Genomic DNA, 22,462 nt, shown 5'->3' with positions numbered 1-22,462 from the left:
CCAGCTTTCCGCGGGGAGAGCAAATGCTGTTAAGAGGACCACGCGGCCCACCCGCCTCTATTCCCACCCTCGGGAGTTCTTCCTACAATTTAAACCACGGCCCGGCCCGTTCTCAGGCGGAGTTGGAGCCCGTTCCCGGAATTGTAAGCAGGACAATCCTGACGTGTGGAACTTTTCAAAACAGACCTGAGATGTTTGGCATCTGGAGGCCCGGGGTCGTTCCTTCGGCCCAGAAGTGCTCCACCCACAGCTCCGGCTCGAAAGGGCCAAGGAGGCTCTGGGTTGAACCCTGGGGGAAGGCCACACTGCCGGAGGGACTCCGAGGGCCACTCTGGAGCTGGAGGTGCTCCCCCCGCTGGCTGGCGGGAAGCCGGGCTCCTCCCACCACCCACAGTGCTCGAAGGGGCAGTGGCTTTGGCCTCCGTTTTCAGGAAGGCAGAGGTCAGCACGGCCTCCTGCCTTGGCATCTGGACACCAGCCATACTGGAATATCCAGGCGTCCAAGATGCCCTCGGGCTGGCGGAAGCCCCTTTGCCCTGGGCGGCCCAGCTTTGCGCTCACTGTGGCTGGGGCTTCTGGGCACAGGGCCAACCCTTGGCTCGCTGCAGAAAGGGCAACAGGCCGGACCCTGGGATTTAGCAATGCTCCAGGGCAGAAGCCACAGAGGACGATCCTGCCTGTGCAGGCCCAAGTCTTTCGGTCTGCTGGAATAATCATGACCACAACAGCACCAACGGTGGCAGCCAACATTCAGTGCCTCCTCAATTCTTATTGGTTACTCATAAAAACACTGTGATGCAGGTGTTATAATGTGCCTCATTTAATAGGTGAAGAAAAGGCTCAGAGAGGTTAAGCAACTTCCCCAAGGTCACACAGCTAGTGAAGGTTGGATCTGGGATTTGAACCCAGGCAATCTGGCACTAGAGAAACTACCATGTCGCCCACCCGGAATCTGAATTTCTTTTCCCTCCTGGGGTCCTATTCCTTTAAGGTCTAATCAGATGGGTCCGAGTTCCTGGGGCCACACATGGCTCTGGATGCTGGCCAGCAGTGCACAGCATTACTCTAGGACCCACAAAGTCAGACACAGGTCACCCACGAGTCCCCCAGGCTGAAAGCACCTCTCTTCACTACACGCAGGATAAACACATGTCAGTGAGGTGACAGTCCCCCCATCATAAGGATGGGCAAGGGCTATGATCCCCTTTGCAGCCTAGAAGTCAAACTTGTGGATTTGCCCAGATCATCAAACTAGCAGGTGGCAGAACCAGGCTCAAACCCCAGGCTTCTGCTCACTGGTTTAAAATGGAGCAATTATTCATGCAACGAGCATGCAGTGAGAGCCCACCATGTCCCGGGCCCTGGTGACACACAGATGAGTCAGGCAGGCCCGTGTGCCCTGGGAGCAGCTGGGTCGGTGAAGAACACGGGTGGATACACAGGCACGACATGATGGCACGCACGCTGTGAGAACACAGAGGAAGGTGTGAGCAGCCCCGTGGGGGCAGCATGAGAGGCTTCACGGAGGAAGTGACATCTGAGCTGGGTCTCAAGGGGAGGGCGGAGCACAGGCGGTTTGGCCGCAGAGCCATGGGGACGGAGCGTGCTCGGAGGCACCGACACAAAAGTGTGAGTAGGGTGTGTGCTGGGCAGGGCCCCAGGCTGGGCCAGAAGCTGCAGCGGCCTTGGAAGCTTGCACATTGTCTGGGAGCCCACAGGGAGGGGCAGAAGGCCTTTAAGGAGGAACACACTGAGATCCGCCTCTGGAGGAAACACGTTCCACAGTCAGGAGATGGGTTAGAACGGAGGCAAAGGGGGGCGCCTGGGAGACTCAGTCGGTGAAGCGTCTGCCTTCGGCTCTGGTCATGATCCCTGGGCCCTGAGATCAAGCCCCACATCGGGCTCCCTGCTCAGTGGGGAGTCTGCTTCTCCCTCTCCCTCTGCCTGCCGCTCCCCCTGCTTGTGTTCTCTCTCTGACAAATAAATTCTAAAAAAGAAGAAGGAGGAGGAGGAAGAGGCAAAGGGGCAGATCTCTGGTGGAGAAACAAGGGTCTGGACTGAGGCAGCAACAGGCTGGCGAGCAGAGGAGCAAGAGCTTTCCAGAAGCGAGTCACCAGGCCTGGTGCCTGGCTGGGGACTCAGGGGCCCTGCGCTTGAGCAGAATGGATGCTGGCTCCCCTGACGTGCGTGGGTCGGAGCGGGAGGAGCACGTTTGCAGGGTGAGGGCAACGGCCCACCGGGAGAGCCAAGTCTGGTAACAGTGCGGAAACGTGTCCCGGCAGTGGGAGCATGGGTAGGACATTGCCTCGGGAGAGAACAGGAGTGGCCAGCAGAAGCCCTCCCCCCCCCCCGTCTCGGGCGTGCAGGTGGGACACAGAGCCCCTGGTGGATATGCACTCCCACCAGGAAGAAGACGGGGGTGGGGGGCACAGGGTGAGGAGAGAACCCGAGCGGACAGTGGGACCCAGAAGCAGAAGCCGAGAGAGGAGAGTTCAGAGAAGGCGTTGGGCCACCTGCTGATGAAGATCTTAGGACGTGAAGGAAAGCCTTTCTTGACTCTTTTCCCGGAGCACTTCTCCTGGCCTGATGCTATGCCGTAGCTGTTTACCTGCGTGCTCTCGCTTCCCCTGCGACGGGGCCCTCGTGTGGTGTGCAGACAGTACTCCCAGCAGTCAGAACAGCGCCCACTTTGTAAGTGGTGCCCTATAAATACGTGTCCAAGGGACAGCTGAACGAGCCAGACTTCAAGGAGCCGAAGGGCTAAGAAGAAGACATGGAGCTAGACCTTTCTTTTAGGCTTGGTAATGGAAGGAGGAAGAAATACTTGTCAAGCGCCTGGAGCCCCTTCCCAAAGAGGAAACTCTGGGCCTGGATGGCTTCACCGGTGAATTCTATCAAACATCCGAGGAAGCATAATACCAACGCTATACAGTGAACACCTCCATAAAATCGAAGAGGAGGGAACCCCCTACACCCACCCCCATGCTCTCATTCTGTGAGGTTGGCATTACCCTGATTCCAAGAGCAGGCAAGACATCACGAGAAAAGAAAAATGCAGTTGAACACCCCTCATGTTCACAAGCACACATTTAGCAAATTAAGAGGCAAAATCTAGGGGCTCGGGTAGGGGGGCAGTCGGCTGAGTGTCCGACTCCTGGTTTTGGGTCAGGTGGTGATCTTGGGGTCTGGGATGGAGCCCCGAGTCACACTCCACACTCAGGGCAGAGTCTGCTTGAGATTCTCTCTCCCTCTCCCTTCCCCCCTCCCGCTCAAGCTCTCTCTCTCTCAAATAAATAAATAAATCTTTGAAAGAAAAAAAAAAATGTGGGATCTATTTCCCCACCCACTGAACCCTGGCTGCCCTCGTGATTTCTTCTATCAATCGAAGGCTGTGGAACTGACTTGTGCCAATGCTGAGCCGGGGCCTCAAGAGGCCTCATGCACTTCCTCTCTCTCTCTCTCTGCTCAGCTACCACATGAACCAGCCAGGCCTGGCCTGCTGGAGGATAAGCAACTGCAGGGAGCCCAGAGGAGCCTTTCCAGCAAAGACCACACTGGGCCAGCCAGGCCCCCAGCTGACCCACCAGCTGACCCCAGACACATGAGAGAGTCCACCTGAGCCCAGCCCGCACCGCCCACCTGCAGAATCATGAACTAAATAAACATTTTCTGTTTTAAGCCATTACGTTTCAGAGTGGTTTGCTACATGGCAAGAGCTAACTGGTACAGGGCACGCGGTGCTCTAACAGATTCAGTTCTCAAGGGCAGAGATCATGCCTTACTCATCTACGTATGCCCAGAGCCCAAGGCTACTCAGCAAATGTTTGTTGAATGGCTGCTAGTTTGGGCAACTTTTGCAGAGGAGCTAATAACCACCATTCTGCCAATGACTGGGCCTGACCCCTCAACTAAAGATCTCACTGCTGGCTGCTGTCATCCGAAGAGTTCCGTGTAATTACGCCACCCGGCAAACCCACACCCTAGCCCAGAGAGGGCTGGTAGTGTCCCTGCAGGCACACATGTTAGCGTGGGGCGAGGTGGATTTGGAGTCAGTGGTCAGGGGTGAAGCAGGTGTCAAATGCGGGGCGTTACCCATCCTCACAGCCATTAGGCTGGGAATGCGTTCTCCTTCACAGAACACTTTGTGTCAGAGCCTGTCAAGTAATCCCCAGGAGATCAGCGGCATTCACTGTCACAGCCTTGTCATCTTTCCTAAGTGACAGGGGCTGTCCTTTCTGTACTGCATTCTGCTGGAAAGCTAGGGACCGGGAATCACTTCCTACAGCTTGGCCAGGCCGCAGGAGCCTTAGGCCAGTAGGGGATATTGCAGGCACCGTCCTCACCCGCTAGGCTTACGTCCATTTCCCCAAACCCGTCACTCCTGTTCCCGCCTTTAGAATCTCAGGGGTATCGGCATACCACCCTCGCTCCTAGTGGGTTCCTCACTTTTTAAGCTTGCATTATAAAAGGAAACCCGGGATCAGGACTCACATGGAAAGTCAGCCCTGCCTGCCATTAATCGAGGGTGCTAGGGAAAAAGAAATACAACGAAAACAAAACAGTGTGATTAGATGCCCAGCTAGAAACAGGCCGCTGAAAGCTCACGTCCAAGGCCAACCCTGTCTCTCCTTGCTGAAACAGGATGTCACATGTGTTTGGGAAGTGTTAAAGACATGCTGGCACAGAACTGAGACCTTCTCCTTGGAAGGCTGGAAGGGAACTCAAAAGGGAATGATTTTAAAAGGGTTCTATTTTAAGTCATGCCGTGTGTCCATTTTACCTAAAGCAGCTGTGACCGTCAGTAGTATGTGTCAACTTGGTCGAGTCACTGTGTTTGTGTGAGGGTGTACTTTGGATGCGATTAACATTGAAATTGGTGGGCTTTGAGAAAAGCAGACGATCCTCCTCCTGTGGGTGGGCCTCGTCCCATCAGCTGAAGGCGTGAAGAGAACAAAAATGCTGACCTTCTCCAAGCAAGAGGAATTCAGCCCGTAGATGGCCTTTAGACTCCAGCTGCAGCACCAGCTCTTCCTTGGGTCTCCAACCCGCCAGCCCCACCCTGCAGACTTCACACTCACCAGCCTCCATAACTATGTAAGCCAATTCCTTAAAATAACTCTCCTCTACATACACATCTCCTGAATTGCTTCTGTTTCTTGGAAAACCCTGACCAACACAGCATCTCTCCATCGGGGTTCCCCGCCCATACAGATTCACTAACCTGAGAGCTGGCAGGTCACGCCCCTTAACTGGGGGGTCGGGGGCGGAGAGTGGGGACAGGACAGGAAAAGATTCCCTCCGTGAAACACTCAAGATCGGGGCAGACCCTGAGCCAGCTAGGGAGCCATCCCCATGAACTTGGAATCGCGGGGTACCATTTCCCCGCCAGGATGCCCTATAAAGTGGGGGGAGGATGGGCTGTGAAGGGAAGGCTAACCCCCAAATCCCTTGCCCTTCTGATGGGGACACCGCTGATGACGTGACGTCTGCAGCTATGACCCCGTCGGGCCGTGGCATCGGGAAACCACGCCCGCACAACGAGAATTGCGAACTCAGGCAGTCTCAGCAGAAAGGCGCCTGTGATCGCGCACGGCCACCCCTGCCCACGGCCTCTGCCTGCATTATTTCCCCAGCACCCAGTTTCCATCTGTATGTGCCCCGGGACCGGGGACCTCACCGCTTCCTGACTCTGCACCTGACGATCGGGCCCTACATTTCAGAACACGGTTTTCCAAACCTTCATCTGCCTGTCACCTTCTCGAGGACCACCGTGGGACTCTACTGCGTATCGGTCTTTAAATAAACCCACTCTCCAACAGAAATGAGCATATTTTTAAAAGAAATCTTTTGGCTCCCTGGAAGCGGAAAATCAGCATCGTTTGCCACAAATAGAGATTGACTTTGAAAATAAACACCCCCTCCCCCCCAAAAGCCCACAAGTTCTGGCTCCGTGCTGTTGGCTGTCAAAGGGCTGAGCCAGAGACCCGCTCTGTCTGGCTGAAGATGGCAAATGAGGTTGGAAAGGCATGAAACACGTCAGCAGCAGCTAAGATGTGCCCTCGGTGGAATCAGGACCGTTGGAAGAGAGTTGAAAAGCATATCACTTTCTCACGAAGTGGTTTAATGCCATTGCATGTTGTGTCCAGAGCCACCCAAAGGCTCCCCAGCATCGTGCACAAAACAGCATCTTTCACTGACTCCAGCTGTACCTCGGGCAGCCCCCACCCAGGGGAGAACAGAGCATGCACCCCCCTTTCCTTCCACACCCACCCCCACCGCCCACTCAGCTGGGCCAGTCACTCCCAGAACCTTTGCGGGGGGGCGGGGGGCTGACTTAAACCCAGAAGCCCCAGCCCCCAGGACCCTGCGCAAGATCAGTAGGGGCTTCATCAGCAGAGGCTTCCAAGAAGCCAGGTGGTGGGGACACGACAAGATGCAGCCACTTTGCACGATAGTCTGACTGCTCTTCAAGCAATTAAACGTGGTTACCAGAGGACCCGACAATTCCATTCCTAGGGATTGAGCCAAGAGAAACGAAAACACATGTCCAGATATATACGGGAATGGTTACGGCAACATTATTCTCAACGGCCAAGAGGTGGAAAGAGCCCACAGGGGAGAGGCTGGGCCGGGGCTCAGGCCAGGCTCCGTGACACGGCTGGGCGGGTGCCCCGGGGTGCGGTCCACTAGCCCAGAGGCCGGGGGCATGACTTTCCAGGTGTCTCCAGAGGGATGAGGGGGTTCTCGAAGTTCTCCGGAGCAGGGGAAGTCATGTCTCATTAGCAGCCAATGCTTGCGGCCTCTGGGTGGGTGGGTGTGCATACCGTGGAGTAAAGGGCACCTGGGGGGGGAGGCACCAACAGTGCAAGGACACCACTGCTATCATCCCGGCCATGTGGGTACACCACCCGTACTCCACGTGGCCCCTAACCGTCTGTACAACAATTAGCTTCAATCGATGAGTTTGTACATGGGTATTATTCCCTAAAAGGGAAATCAGTACCCCTTGCCAAGGGATTGACATTTTAGTAATCCACTTTAAAATAAATGTGAGCATACCCCAGTTCTTAACGTCGGCTCCAGAGGCCCATGGGTGTGCAGACCCCACTCTGAGCGTGGTGGTGATGAAGCCACTTTCGGGCTCTGGCCTAGAAGAATGCGACCCCGTGTCACACTGATATAAATGGACGCTGACCATGCCACCCAGGCCTGACCCAGCTCCGGGCAAAGCCAGCTGCAGGAGGGAGAGCGAACAGCTGTCCGGCCCCAGTCATCTCACACACCCTCCCAAATCTCTCCCCTCCCTTCTCAGCCCCTGCAGCCTCTAGCTGGCTCCTCACTCCCCGCCCCCTATCCCAGGGGCCTCCTTCTGGGACTCCTCCCCTGGGGCCGGCTGAAAAGCAGGGAGCCCAAGACGCCAGGTGACTCCCTCTTGGGCTCCTCATGGGACAGAGATTCACCGAGTACCTACCGAGCACTTAGCTCTGCCCTGGAGGCCGGAGGTAACCCAGTGAACTCAACAGACGGGGTCCCTGCATCCGCCAGCCTTCCTCCCCTTAAGCAGGGGTCTGTCCTCCATGAGGCAGGTTGGGGGGCGGCAAGCTCATGCCCGGGACCCTCGGGGCTGAGAGGGCTGACTTTGGAGGAAGAATGCCTGCTTCCCAGACACCCACCAGGACAGTTGTAACAAAGGAATTTTCCTGGCCCAAAGGGCCGGCATTATTCCAAGAGGAGGACACAGATGTCTGTTTGTACAAAGAGGGACGTGCCAGGATACAGCAAATGCAGCGGGGTCTGTGGGTCCACGAGGCTTGGATTCAAACCCAAACACCGCCAATGAGTGGTTTTAAGCCAAAGTTATAAGGCTCTACTCTTCCCACCTATAAACGGGAATAGTAATAGTCCCTGCCTTACAGGGTTGTTGTTCACCTTAAACAAGATAAAGGAAACTGTTCTGCACCCTACCAATGCTATAATAATAGCAACGCTAATTATCATTCTTGCTCCTGACAACACTGGCAAAATCCAAGTCATTTTCTACTACCCTCAAATTCCAACCTGAAACACAATTCCAGCCCCAGGTCCTTCTCTGTCCCTGAATGTTCTCCAAAGCTCCAGACTCCCATCCCCCACGGTGTCCCGGACACCTGGCTGGGGTTCCCATTCTGTCCTACTGGGGTCACTGTACTCACTGCTGCCCCCTCTGCCGTTCACAGCACCAGACAGGAAACCCACTACAGCCACGAGGCGTCCACAGTGGGAAGTTCCAAGCTTTGCTCCGTGGGGGCTGGAGGGCACCTCCCGAGCTAAGTCCCCATTACCTCAGACCCGGGTGACCGCCCAGCCCCACTCCACCCCTCTGTCCACGGAGCCTCCAGCAGGCCACCCACCCCCAAACCTGAGATTTGGGGTACGGAGGAAGCTCATGAATCTACTCTCTCTGGTGGAGATGAGGCTGGAGTCCCTCTGACCACGCCTTCCACTGCTGTCCCTCCCTCCACGCGCCCTGCAGTGCAGGCCAACTGCACGCGCCGCTCAGGCGTGGTCCCGGCCAGCATCTTCTGCCTCTTCTCTGTTCCTGGCTGCACACTCACAACCATCTCTGCTTGGGGGAAATCCTAGGGACTCTTCCCAGCCCATCTCCGGTGCTGCGGGCGGCAGGAAAGCCTCGCCTGCCATGCGACCATGAGCTTCCCTGAAACCACATCTCTCGGACCCGGGTCCTGCCACGTGCATGTCCTTGGACTCCTCACCCTCTCACTAGACGGCAGCCTCCTTTGAAGAGAGGGAGATCCCCCTTTGCCTGTAGCAGCTCACTGCAGAGCGGCTAGATAATACCCATCAAGACGAAAGCAGGCTAGCCAACCTCTCCCTCGGCCTTCCCTGCATTCAAGCAAGCCACTTCGGTCTACATCAGTATACCAACTCCTTCGATCTGCAGCACGTCCAAGGTCATCCAGGCAGCAAAACGACCCTCACTAAAGACAGAAAGACTCCCTGGGAAGCTGAGTGGCTGCTCGGTTCCAAGCTGAACACGGGGGTATCTTTGCAGAAGAGGAGCTTGGGCCCAGAGCTCACAGATGCTCCCGGATTGGTCATGCTGTCAAAAGTGTGAACTGTGGGGCGCCTGGGTGGCACAGCGGTTAAGCGTCTGCCTTCGGCTCAGGGCGTGATCCCGGCGTTATGGGGTCGAGCCCCACATCGGGCTCCTCTGCTATGAGCCTGCTTCTTCCTCTCCCACTCCCCCTGCTTGTGTTCCCTCTCTCGCTGGCTGTCTCTATCCTGTCAAATAAATAAATAAAATCTTTAAAAAAAAAAGTGAACTGTGTCCATCCCAGAAGCTACGGTTATGCCAACTCCCACATGTCAGTCACTCCAGGCCTAAGATTTTTACCCCGGGTCACCTGTGCTTACTCAAGAGATCCCTCGATTATTTAAAAAAAAGTCTTTTAAAGTTGGGGCGCCTGGGTGGCTCAGTCGGTTGAGTGTCCGACTCTTGATCTCAGCTCAGGTCTCGATCTCAGGGTCATGAGTTCAAGCCCTGCACTGGGCTCCACAAGGGGCATGGAGCTTACTTTAAAAAAAAGAAAAAAGAAAAAAGAAAAAAAGAAAAAAAAAACCTTTTAAAGTTGAAAGCATCCCCTATAGTTTCACTCTACCCAATAGCACCTGTTTTTACAAAGAGGGACATGACAGGATATATCCTGTGAAATTATGGGCCTGGGTGCAGTTTATGTTTTTTTGAAATAGCAACTGAGAAAAAGACATTAATTACCCTTTCTTGTTTTATGTTCAGCTGCAGAAACTTTTAAAATTACCTTGCGTGCCACCAATGACAACACACTGTGAGACCCATTCATGAGAACAAGATTGATGAGACAACTTTGGGTCTTATTTATCCACTCTAAATTCTTTTAATTAAAAAAAAATTTTTAAAGGAAAGTCTGTTTGCCAGATAAGTTGGTGATCAGAAGAGTCAGAATAAGAAATCCTGAAGGTGCCTTGTCTCTGGGGAAGCAGTCTATACTGAAGGACTTTACTTGTCCAACCCTCCATTCTGCACAGCAATAGCGAGTGAACTCACACTTGCGTTTCTCAAGATCACCTTGATGCTGAATGTCACCCTGGTGACCTTTCTTCCAGCTCTACACCTAGGAGTGCTAGGAAGCTTCTAGTAGCTGAGGTCATCCGACCTGTCCACAGAGGGCAGGAGTGTAGGCAATCTCTTCACCCTCAGTTCCCTTTTAGATCAACAGAAGCCCTGCTGCCCAAGGACGGTGAGGGCCGGAGGAATTCATCATTCTGGTTAACGACTACTCATTAGGCAGTGGAGATACCACGTGAACAAAACCAACAGTGTCTTCAGATGGGAAAGAGGGAGGGACTCATTCAGCCGGTTCTCCTCCAGCCCCCCTCCTCCCTACATCCTGCCCCAGGATGGGCCAACATCCCGAGTCCGACAGCGGTGCCCAAGTGACCCAGTGCTCAGTGGGAAGTGACCCACTGCCTGAGCATAGCTGCTCGCCCACCTTCTCCCATCAGTACATAAGCATGGAAACCCAGCATCCTAGATGGATGACACAGGCCCTAAGGGGCCCTGACCCTGGGGACCTGGCCTGGAACCCCAATGACCACTCCTAAGCCACTGGGCTCCTGGGCAGTGAGTCCCTAAATCCAGCTCTGGTCCTGGTTCTGCTGCCAACCTACGGGGTGATCTTGGGTGAGTCACCGCCCCCCCCCCCATACGGCGTGTCCCTCATTGTCAAACTGGGACTTTCTAAGGTTCTCATGCTGTTGAAATTCCCTGATCTTAGCCCATGGCTGCCCTGAATGCAGACAGCTCTCACCCCAGGCCTCCACCCAAGGTTTGGCTGCCTGGAAAAGCCCAAATGACTGGAACAGAGCTTCCGCTAGTTCTGCGTCAGAGACACCACCCCGGCCCCCACCCTGGGTATCGGGTTACGAGCCCAGCACTCTCTCGCTGGGTGGCAGCTTTGCCTCTGATATTTTTAGACTCCCCCCTTGGCCTGTCCCTAACGAAAGCCAGATGCGTCTGAAGAGGATTCCACTCTTTGCCCTCTTTGGGTAACTCCTGCAGGAAGCCAGACTCCATCCCTCCTGGGGAGGGAGGGGAGCCTCCTCTTCCTGCCACCCCCACCCCAACCCCTATTCTTTCCCTGGACAAGCTGAAGCCAACCCCCAGCAGTCAGGCCTCCAGTCTGTCTATGGCACCAGCTGCCTTCTTTCCCCATTCCAGCTGCTGCTGCCAATCGCCTGGCTTCCGAAGCTGGGTAAGGCGTCCAGAGCCAGTTCCCCCAAGCAGGAGTCTCGTCACGGACTTCACCTGCCTCTTCTAGAAGGGCTCTGCTCCCCCGTCCCAGAGCCTGGGACCCCACCATCCTACCTTTGGGGGAGAGCTGCCACCACCCCTGTTCTGCAGCTCCCCATGGCCTGTGTCAGAGGCCTCACCTGTCCACGGGGCTGGGCAGCAGCCACAACTTACAACACACACACACACACACACACACACACACACACACACACACACACACACGAGATCTGCCCCCCACGGATGGTGGCTGGACTCTTCCTCCCAAAAAACAACGCCAACCAGCCAGTAATCCAACGCCATCCCATCTGGCCTGGAAAGGCACTTATGTATTTTTGTCTCGACAGACTTCCCTTCCTGCTCGTGTCTGCCCAGAGTTTACTATGACCAAGAGCTGGCCTCTGCTGGGCTCCCCATCCACCCGGAAGGCGGCAGAGAGGGACAGGAGAGTCCCCGGGGACGAAAATTTGGCGAGTCGAGTCAACCTGTGAATCACCTGTTGCCGTAAAATGGTTTTAGCTCCTGTCTGGAATACTACATGCGAGGCAGAGAAAGGAAACCTAGGTGACACTTCCACTCCAGGAAGAAAGAGCCGTATAAAATACCTGTGTGGGGGGGGGCAGGGTGACCGAGGGGATAATGCCCTGTATTTACAGCTACATGCCGGGGAGCCCTGCTTGCCTCTCATGAGCTGAGCCACGTATGTGGGGCCACACCAGCCAGACACGATGCCACCTCTCCTCTGGGTGGGGCGGAACAGTGGCCGCCCCAGAGCCTCGCCACGAGGCTGGCCACCTCCATGCCTTGCACCACAAACACCTGTCCCCAGGTTTTAGGTGAGTCTCAGTTTCCCCATTTTGGGGGCAGAGAAGGCTCCAGGCTATGTGGCCTGCTCTCGGACTCTCACTCCCACTCCCCAATTCCTGGCGGGGGGTGGAGGAAGCAGATCCAAAATCCCTCAGTGGGAAAACAGGTTCGGCACCTTCCTGCCACCCCCACGCCCCTCCCTCGGCTGTGGGCTTGGCATCTGCCAAAGCCCCCGTGGGCATCTGGGCCCTGGTTTCTCCAGAAGCTCTCCCCCGCATTCCAGGAAACCCACCACGGCATTTCCAGGTGGATAGGGGGAAGGCTTGGGGGGAGGAAGATGGGGGTTCAAAGTCTGGCTCTTGGCACTTACTGGCTCAATGATCTTGAGAAACGGACTTAATGTCTCTGGCCTGGCTCTCCCCACCTGCCACCTGGGAGCTGGGATGGAAGAAGTCGTGTGAGGCTTCCAAAGGGGGACAGCGTGGGCACAATGCACACTGCCAGGAGCCCTGCAAATGCTCCATCATGCTTTGGTTCTCATCCTGGTCCTTTCCCAACTGCTGCGGAAACCTGGGCTCCTGTCCCCTCCTCAGCCTTCTTCCATTTCCTTATACTGAAGCCAAATTCCGCGGAGAGGTGGCCTGCAACAGTCAGCAGTCTCTGGGATTCCTTACTAACTCAGACAGAAGCAGAGAGGGAGCTGGAGACTTTTTTTTTAATTGTGGTAAAATATACATTACCTACTATCAATTATTTAATCACCTGCAATTGTAGAATTCGTGTATATTAAGTACATCCAGAACGTCATGTAACCATCATCACTATCTATACCCCAAATGTTTTCACGCTCCCCAACAAAAACTCCAGACCCAGTAAGCAATAACTCTCACCCCCTGCCCCAGTCCCTGGTAGTCTGTACTTTCTGTTTCTGTCCCCGTGAATCCACCCCTCCTCGGTGGCATCAGTGGGATCATACAGGATTTGAGCTGCAGGCTTCTCAAGCCCCTCACCTTTCCTCTGCCAGTCACTTTCAGGCTGGTCTCTCCACTGCAGACACAGCCAAGTTAAAAGTTCACCCCCTGACCCCACCCCACCGCACACGTACATCTCTGGAGCTTGGGAGGAGGCAGTGTGGCTTTTCCCAAACCTGAAACTGGGCTGTCTGCCTTGTTCCAAAAATAAGGTGTTGGGTTCTGGGGCCTGGACGGAGGGCTTTGCCCTGTGGGGTATCCCTCCTCTCCAGGTACCCTCAACTAGCCCCTGGTTATGATGTCCCCCTGTCAGCCCCAAGTTAGGGCCTCCTCGGGGTGTGTTTAGGAGCCTGGATTTGGAGAGTATATACTCCCACTATACATGAGCTCTGGCCTCCTCTTTCTCTGGAACCAACGGGTGGAGTCCTCAAAGCCCCCCGCCCCAACCAGAGTGGGGGCGAGAAGCGTCATCCCAGCAGCGCTCACCCAGGCTCCCCCACCGCTCCAGAGCTAAGGAAGTTGTTCCTCGTCGCTGGGGGGCGCAACGGAGCCGCCGCCGGGAAGGAGGTGGGGACCCACTGACCCGGCCTGGGCGCAGCCCGTCCCGCCCGCTCGGTGAGGCGGGGGACGGTGCGCCGAGGCGCCCGGGTCCTTCCCACGACACGGGACTGCCCTGGACTCCGAGAGCCCCAGGAGCGCAGTTGGCGGAGGCGAGGGGAGCCGCCCTGGCTCCTCCCCAAACTTTTCCCGCCTGCCTCAGTGCAAAAAGGCGCAGGAAGCAGTCCGGGGGTGGGGAGGTGGAATTCGGGATCCGGGGCGAACTCGGCAAGGTGGGTGGGAAGTCCGCGCCCTGGTCGTCTAGGCGAGGACCGGTGGGTTGTTGGTACGGACGGGCCTCGGCCCCTGCCTCCCCCAACAACGGCGGGGAACCCCCCTCGGTCCCGTGGGTGCGGGGGCTAGCGGCCCGCTTCCCGGGCGCAAGTTGCCCGCAGCCCCCTGACGTGGCCCCGCGCCCCGCGCGCGCCTCCCGGGAAGGGCGAGCCCCACTCACCGGGCGCTGGAGGCTGGACGGACGGACGGACGGGCTAGGGCGCGAGGTGAGGCCGCCGGGCTGTTTTGAAGCTCTGGGCTGGGACTGCGCGCCCTCCCTCCTCCCTCGCGGTGGCGCGGAGCCTCCTCCCCGCGCCCCCGCCTTCCCGGATCCCGCCTCCCGGGGCGTGATGTCAGGGGCCGGGAGAGCGGAGTGGGAGGGACGGCGGCAGGCGGGAGGGGGACGCTGGCGGGAAAGGCCGCAGCCCCGGCAGCGTCCCCGCCCCCCCCCCCCACCGCCTTCCCGAGCTCCTCGGGCCAAGTTCGGGGCGGCGTCTGTCGCGGGGTTGGGGAAAGAGGGAGAAAAGCGCCGATCCTTCCAGCCATGAGTCTCTCCCCCGCGCTCTCCCTGACGGCTTCCACTCCCTCCCCTCCCGTCCCTCTGCGCCCCCTTTCTCGTCTTCCCTTCCTAACCGTAAGGGTTAAGAACGAGGGTTCTGGTATCCGACTCCCTGCTTTAGAACCCCTTCTCTGGCGCTCTTCAACTCTGTGATCTTGTCCTTTACGTTTCCCGCCTCAGTTTCCCCATCTGGAAACTGAGAGGACTCAAGTGCTCTGGAGGTTCTTGGGGGGGTGGGGGAGGAGGCCAGAGGGGCCCAAGCTCCATCTGTGGAGCGGGGGAGCAGTTAGTATATGGAAAAATCGAAGAAATTGCAAAATAGGGCCACAAAGGGACAGTATATTTTAAGCTTTTAACAGGTTAATGCTATTTGCATACACCCCAAAATACAAGGCAGGAGATTGGCTAAGAAGAGAGAATTAGAAATACGTTTAGGAAATACTAATTTATTGCGCACTGGCTCATGGGGCCGGAATGCCTTGTTTAAATTGCCTGACGCAGGACACCTGGGTGGCTCAGTTAAGCAGCTACCAGCTCATGATCCCAGCACCTGGGATCGAGCCCCACATCCAGCTCCCTGATTATCTGTGGGGCTCCTGGCTCTTCGGGGAGCCTGCTTCTCCCTCTCCTGCAGCTCCCCCTGCTTGTGCTCTCTCTGACAAATAAATAAATAAAATCTTTAAAAATAAATAAAAAATGAATTGTCTGATGCCTTTTTCCAATCCTGCTGGGGAGCTCTGCAAGAGGAGAGCCTCCCTGGGTCAAAATTAGGATCCTTAGGCTATTTGGGACCCCATCTCTGAAGGGCCACCCCACCCCCAAGAACCTGAGGTTTCCCAGCTGCTCCAGTGGCTGATCTGTTCTCTCTCTCTCTCTCTCTCTCATTGAATTCTGGAGTTTAACAGCTGCTCAAGACCACCATCCCCCAAGCAGGAGATTTTCTGTAGGGCTGGAGCAGGGGCAGGAACATGTTCATTTGACCTGAGGCCCTGCCTTTAAAAGGGAAGGGGAGTGGGGTCTGGCTGCTGCAGAAGGCCAGGTGGGGCCCAGCCACCAGGAGGGGCAGTGGCACCTGCTGTCCCATGGCCACTTGGAGGTCAGGGGGAATTCAGAAGCCTCTCCCAGAATGGAGAATCCAGGTAGGGACTGGAGCAGGTGGGTTTCTGCCCTTTGTAGAGTGTTTGCTGTGTCCCATCACTTCACAAACATTACCTTTGCTATAACGCAACAGCCCTGCAAAAGAAGCTACCCTCATTTTATCCATGAAGACAACACGGAAGGTCAGAGAAGCTACCTAAGGAACTTGCTCAAGGGCCACAGGGGACACTTGGAGGGTGGATTTGAACCCAGACCGACCGCGGCAAGCCCCACTTTTCTGTTGCCACCATATCACTATTTATCAAATGCTGACCATGGCCAAGCCATCATTCCTGCCCTATCAACATGCCACGTGAACTAGCATTCACTTATTTTTTTTTCTTTAAATCAACTCTGTTTATTTAACTAGATTTATTTCAAAAGGAAGCCCTATAGCTTCACAGTAAACAGGAAACCAGTGCCATTCACCAAACAGAGAGGACAAACTCAACAGATACAAACACTACCCAAACCCCCTCCCCCGCCCCAGTATTAGTATATTCTAGCCAGATCCTGTTCCCTGAAAGAGTCCATCAACCTGAGGTTTGGGATCGATCACTCAGCCTGTGAGACTCGCTAGCACAAAAGGAGACTCCCCTTGTCATCAGAATCATTGCAAGATCACCAGGAAAGGGAACCTGGCTCTCACTCTGTGATTCAAAGCTAGGCAGTGCCTCCTCCCCATATCCTTATCACCTAAACCACCTCCCCTGTGCCTGCTGGTGGGGCGTGCCTCACCGTGGGAAGAACCTGGCCAGACACCAAAGAGCCTCTCCAGGGCCCAGAGAAAGGAGTGGATCCATCGCTCCTCTCTATTGTTCCCAAAGCCACTCCAGAGCCCCACCTCCCCTGACATTCACCTGCTGCCTGCACCACCTTGTTTGGTTTCTTGAAATACAGTCCTATCTCTCCAACCTGCCTTTACCCGCTTGTATTCCCACCCCTGCTGTTTCCATAATAAGCTTGAAACCTCAATGTGGTGCAGGGAGGGAAGGGAAAGGGAGGGGAATAAGAGTGTGCTCCATTAAGTTCTGGGTCCCAAATCTTTACCCCTGATAGAGTACATCCACACCCCAGCCTCATGGCCAGCAGAGCATACATCCCCCCCCCCCTTGACCTTGAGCTAGGCCATTGACAGGCTTTGGCCAAGGAGATACTAGGAGACAGGGCACACATGCAAAGGCTGGTAATGTGCTTGGACAATAGGGCTTGCCCTCTTGTGCTCTTGCCATTTCCATAAGCAGAATATACCTCCAAGTAGCTCACTGTTCCCAAAAAATGAAAGACATGGGGAGCCAAGCTACCCTCGTTGACCAGCAGAACTTCCCTCTGGAATGCAGAGCTGCTCCAGCCAAGCTGCAGACACGTGAATGAGAAACGTATGTCTCCTGTTGTGTGCACTGAGACATCGTGGTTGGTGGTTTCACAGCAGTAACAGGTTGATAAAAGGCTGGGGGTGGGGGTCACGGTGGAGGAGAGATGGTCACTGAGAACACTTATCATCTCTCGTGTGTCCTTTCTGGCTCGTATGTTTTAAGGTTCTGCCAATTGCTTATAACCTGCTTCTGTTGACTCTTTTCTGTTCTTACAAGGAATGACTAGGGGTCACAGCGGGATGGGTAATGGGGAAGAACATGCGGGCCTTTGTCAAGAAGGATCGAGACCTAAAAGAAAAATTTCTAAATCCATAATGTTAGGATGGGAATGGATCGAATATGAAAGTGATCTGGCCATCGAAACCTGCTTTTAGTTGGTTGGACCCATTTAATCTTGACAGATGGCAGGGGATTCTCCAACTTCCAATCAATAAATGTTTCCTTTGAAAACAAACTGGTAGATAGGCTGCTAAGATGGCCCCACGTGATCCTGTCTCCTGGAGCTCACAGCCTTGTGTAATCCCCTCCCCTGGAGAGTGGGTGGGACACACAACTGGCTTTTCACGAATAGACTAAGACAAACATGATGCATGTCACTTCCATGAGTAGGTTACCAGAACTGTGACTTTTGTCCTGCTAGCAGACTGTCTATTGCCTTCTAGGCTTACGTGCTTCCATGAAGCAAGTAGCCATGTTAGAGAGGCCCATGGGCCAAAAAACCAAGGGCACCTCTGGCCAACAGCCAGCCAGGAACTGAGGCCTTCATCTCACCGGCCCCTGAGGACCAGAGTGCTGCCAACAACCATGTGAGCTTGGAAGCAGATCCTTCCCCAGCTGAACCTTCAGATGAGACCCCAGATCTGGCCAACACCCTGATGGAAACCTTCTGAGAAGCTCTAGGGTGAAGAACCCAGTGAAGCCACGCCCAGATCACTGACCCACAGAAACTGCGAGTTAATACACGTGTGTGGCTTTAGGCTCCTACATTTTGGGGTAATTTGTCATTCAGGAATAGATAAATAACATGGTAAGAAAAGACTTAATATCCACTGCCTCAGATTTGGAGGGATGGGTTCTAGTTGTAGTCTTTGTATCAGTCAGGATAGGCTGGGTGATGCTACAGTAACAAGTAATCCCACGATCTCTGTGGCTTGCAGCACAGGTATTTTATGTCCATTTCAGGTTGATTGTGACCATGTCTATATCGTCTTTACTTCAGGCTGCAGGCTGATGGAGTGGCCTCTGTAGGGACCACTGCTGGTTTCAGGGAGGTGGGAAGATAAGGGAACAAAGCACACGCTGGCTATTAAAAGCTTCTCCATGCTCACATTTCATGGGCAAAGCAAGTCATGAAGCCAAGCAGCAAAAAAAAAAAAAAAAAAAAAAATCTCCCGGTGGCCGTGTTATTCTGGCAAATCACTTCATCTCTCAGGGCCCAACTCTATCTTTGACCTTGGCTTACATCTCCACATGCCTTTGGAGGTAGGAAGGCAGCAAGCACCTTCAGAGGGCTCACAAGTGACATTTTCTCTCGGCTCCTCTTCCAGATGTGAAGCAGGATCCCCAGACGAGGAAAATCCTCAGACCCAGGAAAAATTCCAAGTATGAAGGTTATAGGAAACTACTGTTGGGTCAAACCCCTCCCCCACTACCACTGCTAACCAAATGCCCTGCCATCAGCACTTCTAGACATGGCTCAGCTGGCTGCCCATCTTGCCCTAAGAGAGATAGCTGGGAAAGGCCCTGGTGCCTGCTCTGTGGAGAGCCAAGGAACCTGAATTCCTGGAGTGGGATCTGAGAAATAGACTCTCTTGAGAGACCATTTCCTCCTTGTCGCCCACCATCACAGATTGCGTGGGGGCGGGATGGAGACAATGGTTTCCAGCAGACAAACAAGCCCCCATGTCCTCCGATTACAGCTCAGAGCTCTGGATCCCATCACTCTTCCCCATCATAAAACATCCTGCAAGTCTAAGAAGGATTCACAGTACAAATATTGTCCGTTGGACTTCTGACAGAGAGATTCGACTATCACCAAAGTCGGAGGTCGCAGAATTTCCAAACCCCTGGAAATACGGCCCGTAACCACGTCATAATGGGCTTTCATGTGTGTCTTTTAAAGACACCATGTGTGTAATGAATGCAAATGTACCATGAGCAGAACAAACCTTCGGGGGTTGGGTCTGGGTTTTTCCCGTGATGGAAATGTCTGGCGCTCAGCCCCAAAACATCTGGCTGCTTGACCGTAGGCCCCAGTTTTCATCAGGAGGTTTGGCACCAGAGGGCTAGAGCTTGGGACCCCTCCCCACATTTCAATTTCCTTGAAATACAGTCAGAAAGAGTCACAGGAAGCCGGGGGGAGGGGGGTTGCTCTCCACCGCCAGCATCATTACCGCCCAAACATCTGGAGCCCAGGTAGGCCTGAGGGATGTTCTTGGCAAGTCAAAGAGGAAAGCCCTCTGGTGTCTCCTCCCATGGCAAGGCGGGGATAGGCCTGCTCTCCTGGCCCATCTTCGGCAAAGATGGAGTCCAGTTTAACTGCGAAAAGGCAAAGGAGAAGAAAAAAGCCCCTGCTGTTCATAGCGTCCCAGGGTGTGCTCTCGTTTTCCTGGGATCTTAAGCACAGTCATAAGTATTATTACTTCAGGCTACAAGAGCATCCTTGGTGCTTTTTAAAATATTTCTAATTTAAAAAAAAAGTCCTTTCCTTCCCTCTTTCCTGCCAAACGATGGCTCACGGAAATAATATTTTCCCAATCATTCACTTAAAGTATACACAAGGTGTGAATGTCCCATGTGCCGGACAGCACTTGAGGCCCTGGGAATACCACGTTGAACAAGCAGGTCAAAGAACCCTTGGTCTCATGGAACTTTCTAACCAACACTGATCCATTATCCTTCTTGACATGATACGGGTTTTGTTTTACATTTCTTCCTAAGATTCCTGGATATCTGTGTGTGTGTGTGTGTGTGTGTGTGTGTGTGTGTGTGTGTGTGTGTGTGTATTGGGGGGGGGGTTGTCGCTTAGGCTGTAAGCCCATGGAAACATCCCCCAAGCTGAGGGCCCCTGGCCCAGCCAGGCAACCCCAGTCTCAGGACTCAGGCAAGACTCCCCAAATCCTTATGAACTTTGGGTATGAGGAAGTAAGGTTGTCTTCTGTTTCCAGTGGAACACACACACACACACACACACACACACACACACACATCAGTCATGGTGCCATAGTCCCAAATTCAAAGAATGACAACTCAGGAGGGAGGAGGCCTAGAAATTCTTGTCTATTCCTATGCTTCTGGGCAGGAAGGTATGTGAACCATTCTGGGTCACTGAGACTCTCAATCTTGAAGTCCTTACACCTGAACAGCCTGGGAATTCCCTCCTTATGTGGGATTCATATTTTTTGGACACAGCCCATTTCAATTTGCTCTTGTTGGTTCCTCCCCTGCAGGACATCCCCTGAGTGCTGGTGGCCCTGGGTAGGCAGTCTACACCTCCAGACTCTGGCCTCCGCCTCCAGCAACCAGCACAGAGCAGGGGGGCTTCTCCCCATAATACTGTTTACAATCTGTGATGATATTTTTTACATTTTTGTTTATGCACATTCGCACTCATTGTCTTCATTCCCCAATAGAATGCAAGCTCCTTAACGACAGAGCCTGTATCTGTTTTGCTCGGGGCTTTTTTGCCACCGTCCAACACATAGTGGGGGATGAATCAGAGTTTCTGTTGGTCTTTACAGCGCTTTATGAAAATTTGAAAAAGCTGCCTCTTCCAAACCAATGATTTAGAAAAAGATATCCTTTTAGGCGCAGACAGCTTGGCACAAAGATGTCACCTCTGTGCAAAGGAAAAACAAAACCAAAAAAATGCCCCTTTCTCTAAGCAAGCACAACCCCAAGCCAGGCATGTGGCTGGGAGGACCCACCTCTCAGCTAGGAACTCTTGTGCCAGGCCCAAACTATGCGACAAGAGGCAGGAGTACTGGAATCAATAAATATTTGATGAATAAATTAATAAAATTCCCATCCTTGGAGACAGGCAGTAGTTTTAAAACATGTCTGCAAATTCTCAGACACTCAGTCCCATTGAGAGTTTGGGCTCACTGACTGGCATCCAGTCGACCAGTAGAATATGGTGGAAGCAATGCCATATCACCTTCAAGAGTGGGGCACCAATAGCCATGGGTCTGTCTGGTTCTCTGGAGCCAGGTGCCGGGGGCACAATGATGAGCAGAAACAAACCAAGGTCTGGTCCTCATGAAGCTTACAGTCTGGTGGGGTGGCCACCAATGGGACAGCTGTAGAACTTATCCAAAGTAAGACAATTTTGAGAGCGAAGGGAGTGCTATTAATAATTGCCATGGGACAATAATCATAAGTTGATTGAAACTGTCCCAGGGAAACTGGGGTGCACAATCACCCTAACTATACTGAGTTAATGAACAAAGTAAATTAAATGTGAACATGTTGGTGTGACAAGCGTGCTATGAAGGAAGAGGTAGATGGTGCTCTTAGAGCCTGCAGGAAGGGGATTTGACCCAGGCAGAGACATCAGGGAGGGCTTCCTTGAGGAAGTGGGGCCAGAGCTTAGGCCTGAGATCCGAAGAGACCTAGGAGTTGGCTTGGCAAAAGGGACGGGAGAGGGCCCAGGTAGAGGAAGCAGCAAGTTCAAAGGGACTGTGGTTGGGTAGGAGGATCTGAAAGAAGCCAGCGTGGCTGGAAAGGGGGAAGCAAGGTTGAGGTTATGGAAGGTGGTGGGGCTAAGGTAGGGTTAGGGGCTTCGTTCCAGTGGTGGTGGAAAGAGGCTGAGGGGTCCGTCCTCCCTGCTGTGTGGGAGGGAGATGGATGCTCATTTGTCACATCAAAGGAAGCAGTTAGTCTAGTGGTACCCAGTCTTGTTTAAGCCTTCTGCGTTGGAGATTTGAGGTTACATGACACACTTTGTGGTCATAATCTGATGTGGCTCAAGAATTAGTATTGAATTTACAGCATGCGCAGAACAGTGAAATATTTTATGCATGTCCATAAAGGGAACACCTGTTCTTGCTCCACAGAGAATGCAAATTAGAAGTCAAACATCCTTTGTATTCCAAAATAGGGTCTCAAAATATCTTGAAATTTTCATTTAAATTGTTAGAGGAGGCTTGGCACTATTAGCTAATCTCTCTTCCAACACACTCTTTAATACAGCACCTAATCAATGATGCAAGTTCTCAGTGGGGAATGATCAATCAATAGCTCTGCTAGTCAATGAGCTATTATTCTTCAATACAGTTGCGTGAAACTAAAACAAGGAAAAGCAGTGACATGGTCTGCCTGACTGCTGTGTGGAGGTTGGGGGGGGGCAGCATGGGCTCAGGAAGAGAAATTACGAGGCGAGAAATGATAGGAACGTGGAATGCAAGATTGCACT

At 53.7% G+C, this 22,462-nt stretch overlaps 1 protein-coding gene across 2 annotated transcripts in view; it reads right to left on the bottom strand.

Moving 5' to 3' along the window:
• The window catches only part of EMP2 (epithelial membrane protein 2), a 73,803-nt gene that overhangs the window by 15,621 nt on the left and 35,720 nt on the right, over window positions 1–22,462 (bottom strand). The window contains exon 1 of one of the 2 annotated variants that reach the window (XM_045784011.2): window positions 14,159–14,315. The exons of the other annotated variant lie outside the window; for it this stretch is intronic. The gene's annotated coding sequence lies outside the window, so the exon portion shown is untranslated. Of the gene's footprint in view, window positions 1–14,158; window positions 14,316–22,462 lie in introns of those variants that run through there. 2 annotated transcript variants of the gene reach the window in all.

This window comes from Ursus americanus, chromosome 2, assembly GCF_024610735.1.
Source record: "Ursus americanus isolate L20-20 chromosome 2, mUrsAme1.1.p, whole genome shotgun sequence".
Classification (NCBI taxonomy): Eukaryota; Metazoa; Chordata; class Mammalia; order Carnivora; family Ursidae; genus Ursus; species Ursus americanus.
Note: the sequence above shows the minus strand (reverse complement) of the source record. Positions and strands in the feature narration are given on the sequence as shown.